Raw genomic sequence first — 10,377 nt, forward strand, 5'->3', positions numbered from 1 at the left:
TGTCTCTGCCATGTGAGGCTTTTTGTCTCTCTGTATTGTTTGCTTAGGGGAGGGGGATATGAGAGAGGATGGGGGTCTACATGTTTTTAGGCTGTGCTACATTCTAATGAATGAGTAGGTTCCTGTCTCTTTGGCAGGAAGGTAGATTATAGTATCTTGGACAAGCATTGAAAGTTAGCGAGAAGAGTAGACAGGACAGTAGAGTCTGTCTGACAGGAAAAAAAAAATCAACTCATGGACGTTATAGGAGGAGGAATAAGAAATGGTGAAGAAACAGCAGGCATAGTTGGGGATCTGGTAAGTAGTAAGCTGGACCTCATTAGACAAATGGGTGTCAGGATCACAGCAACACAGGGTTTATAGTAGAGGCTGTATAAAAAGTGGGTTTGGGCCATTTCTCTAAGCATAATTAAGCTTCATTAGGAAAAGCAGTACAAGATACTTTACAGTCAGTGGTTGAATTAGAAATTTAATTGGATATATCTTAGCCATTAATATGCAAGTTTAAAAATCATATGCATTTATTGGTTATTTTTTGTTGTTCCTGTGGAGCAGTTATGTGTGGTGAAGGTATTAGTGGATATAGATTAAAAGAGATGTGGGTTTGTGGAAGATTATATTTTCCAACAATGGCCCCAACAATATCTCCCATGCCTTGTGCTCTTCTGCAGTGTGATCTTGCTACTCCCCCATTAAGAGAAGGAGTCTATTTCCCCTTCTTGAAACTGGGAAGGTTCTGTGGCTACCTTGACAAAAAAAAAAAAAAAAGAAAAAGAAAAAAAAGAAGAAACAAAACCAAATAACAGCAATAAAACCAGCAGAAGTCTTGCTATGCCAGTTCCAGACATAGCCCTTAACTGGCTTGGCAGCTTCCATTTCTGCCTCTTGCAAGGCAGTGCCCACATAAGAAGTGTGGCCCCTCTGATACTACCAAGCACGTGAAAAGTCCACATGTTGTGGAGAGGTGACAGAGGATAAAACGTGATGTGGAGATGGAAAGATGCCAAGAGGCACTGTGGTGGCAGACATGTGGGTGGAAGTTGAATCCTTACCATCTACCCGCGCTGATGCTTCTTGTATCAGAAACAAACCAAAAAGCCAAACCCTCTGGAGTGCCTGATTCACAAAAGTAGAGAGATGGAGATACTACAGTGGTTCTATACCACTAAATTTTGACGTATATTGTTATATAGCAATAGATAACCAACATAGGGTTCTTGTTCCAATTCTGTCATTTAGTAATGCAGTGACTAAAGAAACTCTTTGTCTACCTTTATAAGATGTGGATGCTGATCTTTGCCAATCTACCTCATGTACTTGCTGTGGTGTTCAAAGGATAGGTAAAAGAATTGTAGAGGCGAGATATTATTATTGCTCCTTGAAAAATTTCTATATGTCTATAATACTTATTTCTGTGTGCCTGTCTAGGTATGTTTTCAGAACATCATGATCATTCTTTCCAATTATAAACATAAATATTTGAGATTATGTCACTGTGTTCCTTTTGCAGCCTTTCTGGTAGCTTTTAAGTTAGGAGAATTGTCTTTTATTAAATGCAGAAATTACCCTATTATGTTATTCGAATAACAGTCTTTCAATTACTAGCATTTTCTCTTACAAATATATTTTACATTTCAGTTGAATATGATTAAAAAGCACCCCTACATTTTTAAATCATCAAAATGATTTTCCAGTCATTTGAACAAATCATAAAGCCTTAAAAGAATGCTATGGCTCATTGTTTCTTGACTAAGGTAATTTGAAAGAGGAAATAAAAATCAATTGTGCTTCTCTAAATAATAGAAAAGCAAAAGAGAAATCAAAAAAGCAGTAAAATTGTATTGGCTGTTTGTTTTTATTTCCATAGAGTAAGCATATTTTGAATTTATAGTCAGCTGAGAGACTTAATCTGAAGAATTGGTCAATAATATAGTTCAATCATTCTCAAACTTTGAGGCATTCCAGTTAATAAATGAAAGGCTGACTTTTCAATAATAATTCCCATGATTGATAACCTTATAATGTTGAACAAAGGCTAAATTTCTTCTAGTAATAAAGTAGAAAACATTGTCCAAATAAAATTTCAAAACTGTGCTATTTCCAACTATGGTTTCTTTGAATTAAGTAAGTGTTTTAGTCAATAATCTGGTTAATAAAAGTTTTCATAGAGAGGTAGTGTAGGTTAAAGAAAATAGTTCTAGGTTCTGTCTTGAGCTAACCTTCTTACTAGTTGTATGTCTTTAGGCAAGGTATACAACCTCTAAGCCCCACTTTACTCAACTCATGAAATGGAGATTACGATATCTATATGCTTAGGGTTATGATGGTTAATGAGAAATGTCTGTGAAGCACTTATCATTATGCTTTATATCTCAGAGCTTTAATTGGAATTTGTTGCTTTAATATGTATGTTGGAGGGACAACTGGCCATTTTGCTGCCTGTGTCACTACTATCAGACTTGTCACTGTTATAATCACTGTTATCCACCTTACTCCCATTACTTGTTATTGCTATTGATGGTTCAGAGGCAGACCCCTGGAAGGGGTTATTGCTATTGATGGTTCAGAGACTCCTGGAAGGGTAACTTCATATTGTATCTTTACTTATAGTCTCCTTTTTCTAGATAAGCTTCCCTTGAACTTGGTTAGTAGAAACTTGAATCCTGCCCCAATTCATCCTCACACCTGAACTTCCAGAGGTTGAGGCAACCAATGCTGCTTCCCTCTACCTTGCCCAACAAACACAAAACACACTTCTTTGAGACTCTTAATTCTAGTGTCTCTTATTTGACAATCCCAAAGTCTGTAGGCACACGTGAACAGGACTCCAAGTGACTTACCCCTCCTCATGGAGGACTTTCCAATAGGTGCAAACCCTCTCCTAAAGCCTTAGGGACACCGCATCTAAAGATTCCAGATAGCTCGTAGATGATTTTCTACATGGCAGTTCTTCTTTTGGCACCCTCTAGTCTTTACTCCGAAGTCACCTATTATATCAAGTCAGAGATCAGATCTAGGGCCAAGCTTGCTTTGAGAGTATCATAGGGCTGTGAAGACAGCCTAGTAAAAGATGTTTCTTTTTTTTTTTTAATTAATTTATTTTGGGGGTGACAGTGGTTAACAAAATCCAGTAAGTTTTAGGTGTACAATTTAACAGTAAGGCATGTATATATTGCATTGTGTGTTCCTCTCCTATAGATAGATTTCTTTCTGTCACCACATATTTGACCCCTTTTATCCCATCTACCTCCCTCCTCCCCCCTACCCTCTGGTAACCACTAGTCTATAGTCCATGTCTATGAGTCTCTGTTTGTTTGTTCTGTTCGTTTGTTATTTTTAGGTTTATATCCCACATATAAGTGATATCATGTGGTTTTCAACTTTTTCTGTCTGGCTTATTTTGCTTAGCATGATTATCTCGAGGTCCATACACATCGCAAAAGGCAGTATTTCATCTCTTCTTATGGCTGAGTAATATTCCATTATATATGTACCACAGCTTCTTCTTTGATTTGCCTTTCTAATACAGCTAAAAATAAACCAGGACAAAAAAAGGAAAGGAAAGCAGTGCCTTGAATTTTATTCCACTTAAAAGAAAACATTTCAGCAAGCAGGCCATATACATATTTGCATCTTTAAAAAATTAAATTGGTCTACAGCCATGCCACCCTGAACAAGCCCGGTCCCATCTGATCACGGAAACTAAGCAGGGTTGGGCTTGGTTGATATTTGGATGGAAGACCACCTAGAAAGACTAGGTGCTCTAGGCATAAAAATACATACATACATACATACATACATACATACATACGGGATTGTAAGCTGACAAGGTCCTTGCAAACTGTGAGGTCAACCAAGGGTTACCTCATCTAAAAAACAATAAAAATAGAATAAAAATAAAAATAAGTAAATAAAATAAAAATTAAATCAATGCAGTAATCAAACAAACCCACTAAACTATGAAACAGCAGAGCTACAAATCTATGTTGTCTTTAAGGAATAAAATGTTCAGAGGTAAGGCTGAGTCCTTGATTTTAAATAGATTTAACCTGGCTAAAACCCTTTGTATATGCAGCCTCTACTACTAAAAATACATGATGGTCAAAAATGCAATTTATTTTACCAAAAGATACCAGAACAAAACATAAAATACTGTTTTTAAGAATGCTGAAATATTATCATTAAATGTTTACAGAGCATCCACAAGATGAACTGTATTGTAATATACTTTGGGAACACTGTAATTTTAGTAATAGCAATCCTTGCCTCAGAAAATTTAGAATGAGATAAGCAAAGAAGCAGGTAAACATTAGGTATAATATATTAATTTATTTAATATTAAGTATAAAAATTACTTCTTAGATCATTGAGCAAAGCTACTATTTAAAAATTAGGTTACTTCATATTATTCTCTTCATCTTTAAATTGTACCCTAAATTAAAAAGCCATAGAATTATATTTGGAAAGAAATATATAACTCAAAATGTTTAAATTAGAAAGAGAATCAATAATAAAAACTAAGCCTTATATGGTGCTATTATGGGCCTGTTATCCAAACTGTTCTGTATGTGTTAATGCACTGAATTCTCAAAACAATCCTATGAGGAGTGGACACTTCTATCATTCCCATTTTTCAGAGGAAGAAACTGAGCCACTAAGATGCTTAAGAGCTTAGCAATACAGCCCTCTGGCTCCCTATATCAAATGAAGGGAATTAAGAGTGAAAGAGGAACGACTTATTCAAATAAAAATAATTTCACATCAGAAAATTGATTTTTAAATCTATCAAATGTTCACAAATACAGAACAATGAAAGCATAAGATAGAAAACATTAGTTTAAGAAAACTATGAGTTTTGAAAATAAAATTTTTTTATAGGCATTTTTCTGATGAAATACCTGCTTTAAGCCATTATGGATTAATACATTAGCAGGAATTAGATTATGTAGCAGATTTTTTTTTTGAGATAGGATATAGATAAGAAAAATAAGATAAAGAGAGAAGCCTAGTGGAGGGAAAAGGGTCGTTAACCTTTTTTGATAATTTAGTTTGGAAATGGCCTTAAATAAGATACGAGTTACCTTCAGAACATAATTTCATCACCTGAAATAGTTAATATTGGCTATCAAACTGCTCCATAATATGTTTAAATTAGTTTTGGTATTGGTTCTGATATTGGTACAGATAAATATGCAGGTTTCTAAAACCTTATCTAGTTATTCAACAAATATTTATTAGTCACCTATGATGTACCAAGTACTGAGATATATTGTGAAACAAAATAGACAAAGATCCTGGCCTTAAGGGAACTTAAAGTCTATCAGAGGTAGGCATAAAGTATAGTTATCTGGTATGTTAGAAGATAAGCAATGCCACGGGATAAAGGAAGAGCAGAATGTGAGAAGTTGGAGACTTTAGGGATAGGGGTATGGTCACGGGTTTAAACGGAGTATTAGGGTAAGCATCACTGAGAAGGTGACGTTTAAGCTGAGCTTGGAAGGTGGGAAAGAATTTAGCCATGCAGATAGCTGGAGGAAGAGCATTCTTAGCAAAGAAAGCAGCCAGTGTAAAAAAGCCCTCTGGAGGAACCGCTTATGCTGAGTGAGTGAAGGGGAGAGTAAGAGAAGTCAGAGATAGGAGGGAATGGGTCCACTGTATGGGCTTTGGTTTTCTCAAAGAGATTTGGAGCTATTGGAGAGTTTTGAGAAGAAGAGTGGAATGATCTGACTTACATGTATCTTAATGGTGTCAGCCTGAATGCTGTGTTGAGAACAGACTGTAGGAGTAGTAGTGGAAGCAGAGAGACTAGTCAAGAGGCTATTACACTAATCCATATAAGAGATGATGGAGACAGAGGAAGTGGTGATTCTGGTTATTGCCTGAAGGGGTAACCTACAGGAATTCTTGACAGATGGGACGCAGTGCTGAACAAGAAAAGTCGAATGGCTACAAAACATTTGGCATGAGGAAATGGAAGGGTAAAAATGCCATTACTGAGTATCTGAGTTGTAAGAGAGTGTAGGAGTTTAGCTTTGGAAATCTTATGTTTTTCATGTCTATCAGACATCAAATGAGATAATATGTAGGAATCTTGATACATGAACTTCAGGAGCGGTGTAGATTAGAATTATATGTTTGGAAGCCATCAGCAGATGGATGGTATTTTAAGTCTTTGACTTAGATGGGATCACCCAGGGATTTAGTGTAGATGGGAAAGGTAAGTCTTAGAAGCCGATCCCTGGGGCACTCTACTGTTAGGAGCTCAGGGAGAAGGAGTCAGCATAGGAGACTAAGGTGGAATGAGGCAGAAGGAAAGCAAGAGGAGGGCAAAGTTCTCAAAGTTTCATGAAGAAAATACATCAAGAAGGAGAGACTGATGAACTAGGTAAAAACCTGCTGATAGGTAAGGTAAGAGAATTTATCAAGAGACTAATGGTGGTCTTGACAAAAGCAATTTGGGCAAAATGGTTGGCAAAAGCCTGAGAGAAGAAAAATAAGAAATATATGCATACAGAGAAATGAGGCAGTTGTTGGAAGGTATATGGAATCGACATGGTTGTTTATGGCTCAGAATGATCTATAAAGATGGGGAAATGGATTCTGAAGGAGAAAGGAGCAAGAGTTGCTGAAGAGAGAGGGGATGTGATGTGCTGACAAGTAGAGAGTGGACACAACAGCAGTTCCTCTATTGTGGAAAGGGAGAAGGCAGAATATATGGCTTAAGATGCTGGTAGATGAGTAGATGTCAGTGGTAGTGGGAACTCATAGAGAAGTATGACAAAACAAGAGAGGGGTAAAAATTTGAACATGTAAACATGGGATTGACAGTGGAATTTAAGCAATTTTTACCTCACAGTGTAATTTTACCTTGCTCCTGAAATAAAGGAGAGAGAGAGAATATACAGGCAGAGATTTGAGGAAATATGGCTGCCAAACAAGGATAGTACATGGAATGCAAGATGGTGAAGAGAGATGAAGTGAAAAGAGGTCAGATTCTGACGTATGTGTACTTACTTCCTAGAGAGAAATTACAGTTGAATTTGATACAGTGGTGATTGTTAAAAATGGCACTCAGTGAATCCTGCCTCTCTGTTTCTGCACCCTTTACAGTATGTCTTTGCTATTTGCTATGGAATCTATTCCCCACACCTGAATCTGTGCTATTTTGTAAATTGCTTTGACCAATTAGAATGTAAGAGTGGTGACTGGGATATCCAAAGCCACTATTGAGTCCTTGTAGCTTTGCTGCCAGTCAGAAGCCAGGGACCATGAAAAGAAGTCCAGGCTATCCTGCTGGAGAGAGACCTCTTGGAGAAAAGGCCCTAGAGCAGTGCTTTCCAACAGAAATTTCTGCTGTGATGGAAATACTCTACATCGTTGTCCAATGTGGCAGCCACTAGCCACACATGACTGTTGAGTACTTGAAATGTGACTTGGGACTAAGAAACTAAATTTAGCCACATGGAAGAGAACTGAGGTGTCCCACTGACTGCCAGCACCAAGGCACCAGATGTGTGGTGCCTCCAGCTGTAGGTGAATCTCTCTAGACAACACCATGTGGGACAAAGACAAGTTGCCCCTGCTGAGCACTGCCCACCACAGAATATGAGCAATAAAATTGTTTTACAACATTAAATTTGAGGTAGTTAGTTATGTAGCAATAGAGATAACTAATAGAGACAAGAGTCTTGCCATCCTATGAGGACCTGTCTGGTAGCCAGCTGGCCTTTTTTAGGTGACACCTTAATGCCATGTGCCTTTTCATTCAAATTGTGATGCTGTTATTCTCCAGAAATATTGACTGCACCTAGGCCCCTGTTTAAGAAATGAAAGTGCTTGAAGTAGAATGTGCAAGAAGAAACCATTTTCATTTATTAAGCATCCAGGCATTCATGTGAAGATTTCTCACTCCTGCTCAGAGAGATCACTATGATACAAGGGAAGTTCATAACCAGGAGATCCAGGCCTGGCCACTGGATTTGAATGTCTCTTCTTTGACTCAACAGAACCGGTGAGTTCATATCTCTCCTATTCCCCATAAGATACTCTACAGTCTTTTTTTTTCCCCCTCAAGGACATAGATTGTCATAACTCTTGGCCATATATAAGTGTAGACTGCTTAAGGCCAGAGATGCTGGCTAAGGAGAGCAGGGTTGAGGAATGACAGTTTACAGCAGCTGTTGATCTAACTTCTCTTATAGAATCACTGGTTTCTATCCTTTAGCCCTCTCCTTTCCACTGAGGTCCTGACCCAGTATTGTATAGATTCCTTCGATATTCCCGGTCACATGGAATTTATACTATTTGCCTCTGCTTCCTTTTACTTCCCCGATGCTGCATTAATTACAGTTGCAGGATCCACAAGGGCACTTAAATTATTGAGAGATCATTATACATCAGTAGAATTTTTTGTGACTGACCATCTCCATTTTTATTTCCAAATATAAATAAACTGACCTCTGCATATTTTCTTAAGTCATGCTATTTTGGTGAGGATGCATGCTTGGGGAACTGATGAGAAATGGTAATTATACCAAATTTACCAGGTGCAAAAATATTAAAGTAGTATTCTGCATGATATCTGAGTGTTTGCCAATATGTCACATTATATAGGGCTGGATACATATACAAAGGTGGGAGATTATTGAGAAAAATATTTTTGGATTTCCTTCATTCAAAGATTTACACATTTTCTACATTGCAGTTTGTTAAATAAAATATTCAATAGATTCGAAAGACTTGCAGACTGCTAAGAGCTCTCACCTATTTTATAACTGCTCTACGGTTCTGTGATCTGGTTGTCTGACCTCATGTGTGTGCAGGAAATCTGGGCTTCATTCACCATCTGATATCAGCCACAACTTGAGAGCTGTGGGTCAAGGAGCAAAAGAGATTTCTCACCTGGGCAGGGCAACATGGAAACCACGGAAGTGACTAAGGCTCAAGGCCCTGAGAGAGAGAGAGTAGAATACAAAACTGGGGCCAAATCGAAAGTGTTAGCAACAGAGATCATGCAAAATCAAATCTGGAGACACTCACAGAAGCAGCTAGATGCTCAGTGAGTTCAAGGAGAACAGGGAACACATTTGATTTTCTTGCTATTACACCTCAAGCCTAGTATAGTGATGGCACACATTAGGAACTCAAGAAATGGTTGTTGAGGGGCAGGCAGAAATGGGCATTTATAAGTTTGAGGAGTAGAAGAGAACACTGCCCCTTCTTTTTCCACATCTTTTCACACTCCCTCACCTTCCACGGTCTTCCCGATCTTAGTCTGACTTGAAGAATAGAACATTGGGCTCCAGGTCAGTGCCTAGTACAACCACAAGTTCTCATTTCCTGCCAATAATTTACTCATTCATTTATTTGTTCAATTACGTATCTATAAAATAAGATAGGAAGGAATTACAGGAACTCAGTGGTTTCAAGGAAAGTAAAGAAAGAAAACCACAGTTGAGACAAATTACCCAGTCCCTGGTCCAGCTATTCCAATTCTCCCTCTCCTTTTCCCTCCCCCACCCACCCCAAAAGAACAGGAAAAAAAAAAAAAAAAGGAAAGAAAGAAAAAGAAATGATTGTTGAATGAATAAATGAATACACGAGGAACTGAGAAACTTATGATTGAGCTAAAGAGGGAATGTTCAGGGCCAAGCCAAAGCTAAACTGTGTAATAGGCAAAGTTCTGCTTTGTACCATCAATTCCATCCCCCAAGGTAGAACTGGATACTTTTCAGGTTTAAAATTTTATCTCTAATTGTACAATGTGTAGCGAGACTGTGTAGCATGTTGGAAAGGTAGGGGAAGATAGCTGCTGCTGGAATCAAACAAGAAAAAAGGGAGGAGACAGAGACACTTACTGAACATTTTCTCTTGCCAAGCCTGTCACATAACACTGCTTGATTTAATTCTCATTTTGTGGGAGGTACAACTATTATCCCAATTTTAACAGTAAAGAAACAAGGGCACAGAATCTTTAAGTAACTTGCCTTGCTCACTGATAATAATTACTTGCAGTGCCTGTTAAAAATTTGAGTTCCCAGGACCTGAATCTAGAACTTGCTAAATCAAAATGTGCAGGAGGTCCTAGATTTGGTATTTTTAACAGGCACCCAAAATAATTTGCTTTTGGAAGCAAGATTGAAAAACACTGCCTGACACTGTATATTCCTGGTAGACATCCCATTATAAAAAGTACTGGTTGGAGCTTCAATATTTCACTTATCAATGGAGGACATTTAGATGCTTTAAACTATTCAGTAATTTTCTTTGTAAAAATCCTTAGAAACGAGAATGCATATTAATTTGTGCAAGTAAGAGAAATGTGAACTGATTTGTTAAAAGTTTGTTTAAAAAGGAGCTATATATAGTTTGAATTCC

The 10,377-nt window shown here is 37.6% G+C and overlaps 1 pseudogene; it reads left to right on the forward strand.

Moving 5' to 3' along the window:
- Positions 1–3,651: 3,651 nt before the first annotated feature.
- Positions 3,652–3,770, forward strand: LOC111744718 (annotated as a pseudogene).
- The last annotated feature ends 6,607 nt before the right edge of the window (positions 3,771–10,377 follow it).

This window comes from Pteropus vampyrus, unplaced genomic scaffold, assembly GCF_000151845.1.
Source record: "Pteropus vampyrus isolate Shadow unplaced genomic scaffold, Pvam_2.0 Scaffold139, whole genome shotgun sequence".
Lineage (NCBI taxonomy): Eukaryota > Metazoa > Chordata > Mammalia > Chiroptera > Pteropodidae > Pteropus > Pteropus vampyrus.